Source organism: Arachis duranensis, chromosome 1, assembly GCF_000817695.3.
Source record: "Arachis duranensis cultivar V14167 chromosome 1, aradu.V14167.gnm2.J7QH, whole genome shotgun sequence".
Taxonomy (NCBI): Eukaryota; Viridiplantae; Streptophyta; class Magnoliopsida; order Fabales; family Fabaceae; genus Arachis; species Arachis duranensis.
This window is the reverse complement of record NC_029772.3, coordinates 64,008,893-64,012,040: the sequence shown is the minus strand read 5'-3', so window position 1 is coordinate 64,012,040 and position 3,148 is coordinate 64,008,893. Positions and strand designations below refer to the sequence as shown.

Sequence of the window (3,148 nt, the reverse complement as noted above, 5' to 3'; positions counted from 1 at the left end):
CCTGAACCTGAAAGGACTCTGAAGAGGAAACTAAGAGAAGCTAAACTACAACAATCCGGAGGCAACCTTTCTGAAATTTTCGAACAAGAGAAGGAGATGGCAGCCGAACCCAACAACAATAATGCAAGGAGAATGCTTGGTGACTTCACAAAACCAACGTCCAAATTTGATGGAAGAAGCATCTCCATTCCTGCCATTGGAGCCAACAATTTTGAGCTGAAACCTCATCTAGTTGCCTTAATGCAACAAAACTGCAAGTTCTATGGACTTCCATCTGAAGATCCTTATCAGTTTTTAACTGAGTTCTTGCAGATCTGTGAGACTGTAAAGACGAATGGAGTAGATCCTGAAGTCTACAGGCTCATGCTTTTCCCTTTTGCTGTAAGGGACAGAGCTAGAATCTGGTTGGACTCACAACCTAAAGATAGCCTGGACTCTTGGGAGAAGCTGGTCACTGCCTTCTTGGATAAATTCTTTCCTCCTCAAAAGCTGAGCAAGCTTAGAGTGGATGTTCAGACCTTCAAACAAAAAGATGGTGAATCCCTCTATGAAGCTTGGGAAAGATACAAACAGTTGACCAAAAGGTGTCCATCTGACATGTTTTTAGAATGGACCATATTAGATATATTCTATTACGGTCTATCTGAATTTTCGAAAATATCATTAGACCATTCTGCAGGTGGATCCATTCACCTAAGGAAAACACCTGCAGAAGCTCAAGAACTCATTGACATGGTTGCAAATAACCAATTCATGTACACTTCTGAGAGGAATTCCGTGAATAATGGGACACCTCAGAGGAGGGGAGTTCTTGAAATTGATGCTCTGAATGGCATATTGGCTCAGAACAAAGTGTTGACTCAGCAAGTTAACATGATCTCTCAAAGTCTGAATGGATGGCAAAATGCATCCAACAGTACTAAAGAGGCAGCTTCAAAAGAAACTTATGATCCTGAGAACCCTGCAATAGCAGAGGTAAATTACATGGGTGAACCTTACGAAAACACCTATAATTCGTCATGGAGAAATCATCCAAATTTCTCATGGAAGGATCAATAGAAGCCTCAACAAGGCTTCAACAATGGTGGACACAATAGGCTGAGCAATAGCAAGCTTTTTCCATCATCTTCTCAGCAACAAACAGAGAATTCTGAACAAAACACTTCTAATTTAGCCAATCTAGTCTCTGATCTGTCAAAAGCCACTTTCAGTTTCATGAGTGAAACAAGATCCTCCATCAGAAATCTGGAGGCACAAATGGGCCAGCTGAGTAAGAAAGTCATTGAAACTCCTCCCAGTATTCTCCCAAGCAATACAGAAGAGAATCCAAAAGGAGAGTGCAAGGCCATTGATGTGATCAATATGGCCGAATGCACAAAGGAGGAGAAGGACGAAAATCCTAGTGAGGAGGACCTCCTGGGACGTCTCTCAAGTAAGAGGGAGTTTCCTATTAAGGATCCAAAGGAATCTGAGGCTCATATAGAGACCATAGAGATTCCATTAAATCTCCTTCTGCCATTCATGAGCTCTGAAGACTATTCTTCCTCTGATGAGGATGAAGATGTGACTGGAGAGCAAGTTGCTCAATATTTAGGAGCTATCATGAAGCTAAATGCCAAGTTGTTTGGTAATGAGACTTGGGAAAGTGAACCTCCCTTGCTCATTAGTGAACTAGATACTTGGATTCAACAAACTTTACCTCAAAAGAAACAAGATCCTGGCAAGTTCTTAATGCCTTGTACCATAGGCACCATGACCTTTGAAAAAGCTCTATGTGATCTGGGGTCAGGGATAAATCTTATGCCACTCTCTGTAATGGAGAAGCTGGGGATCATTGAGGTACAACCTGCCTTGTTCTCATTACAATTGGCAGACAAGTCATTGAGACAAGCTTATGGAATAGTAGAGGACGTGTTAGTAAAGGTTGAAGGCCTTAATATCCCTGCTGATTTCATAATCTTAGACACTAGGAAGGAAGAGGATGAGTGTAGCATACTTGGAAGACCTTTCCGAGTAGGATTCCGGGAATCCAGAAAGTCTAACCTTTTCTATGGTATTCCGAGTAGGATTCCGGTATTAAATGACTGTGACGAGCTTCAAACTCCTGAAGGCTGGGCGTTAGTGACAGACGCAAAAGAATCAAGGGATTCTATTCCAACCTGATTGAGAACCAACAGATGATTAGCCGTGTTGTGACAGAGCATTTGGACCATTTTCACTGAGAGGATGGGATGTAGCCATCGGCAAGGGTGATGCCTCCAGACGATTAGCCATGCAGTGACAGCGCATAGGACCATTTTCCCGAGAGGATGAAAAGTAGCCATTGACGACGGTGATACCCTACATACAGCTTGCCATGGAAAGGAGTAAGAAGGATTGAATGAATGTAATAAGAAAGTAGAGATTCAAGAGGAGCACAGCATCTCCATACGCCTATCTGAAATTCCCACTATTGATTTACATAAGTATTTCTATCCTAATTTATTTTTTTTTATTATTAATTTTTGAAATCCATAACCATTTAATCTGCCTAACTGAGATTTACAAGGTGACCATAGCTTGCTTCATACCAACAATCTCTGTGGGATCGACCCTTACTCACGTAAGGTATTACTTGGATGACCCAGTACACTTGCTGGTTAAGTTGAACGGAATTGTGAGCTTCTCTAACAGTGCCTGTAACTCTTTTGGTCTAACAACAACACTAAGCTGTTGGTGCCATTACCAGGGATTATTAAGATCCTAATTCATCATACCATGATCTCTTTGGGGTATTTTTGATTTCATACAAATACAAAGAGACCAATTTTGAGGATCACAATTTCGTCCACCACACACCCTTGATCTATAGTGTGTAGAAACTCCACCGTTGAAAATACATAAGTCATGGTGGTCCAGGCATAGCCAAATGGCCAGCCCCCAAAATATGATATAAAATTCGAAATTAGGGAAAAGGACCAGACATGTGGTCAAAAAGACACCTAGTACCATAGTAAAAAGTTCTATTTATACTAAACTAGCTACTAGGGTTTACAGAAATAAGTCTAAGTGCAGAAATATACTTCTGGGGCCCACTTTGGTGTGTGCTTGGGCTGAGCTGGAGCTTTACACGTGCAGAGGCTTTTCTTGACGTTAAACGCCAAGTTGT

General features: G+C 41.5%; 1 non-coding gene across 1 annotated transcript; it reads right to left on the bottom strand.

The window, feature by feature from the left end:
- Positions 1–495: 495 nt before the first annotated feature.
- Positions 496–599, bottom strand: LOC127742448 (small nucleolar RNA R71). The gene has a single exon (XR_008003706.1). It is a non-coding gene; the product is annotated as a small nucleolar RNA R71 (small nucleolar RNA).
- Positions 600–3,148: the final 2,549 nt, after the last annotated feature.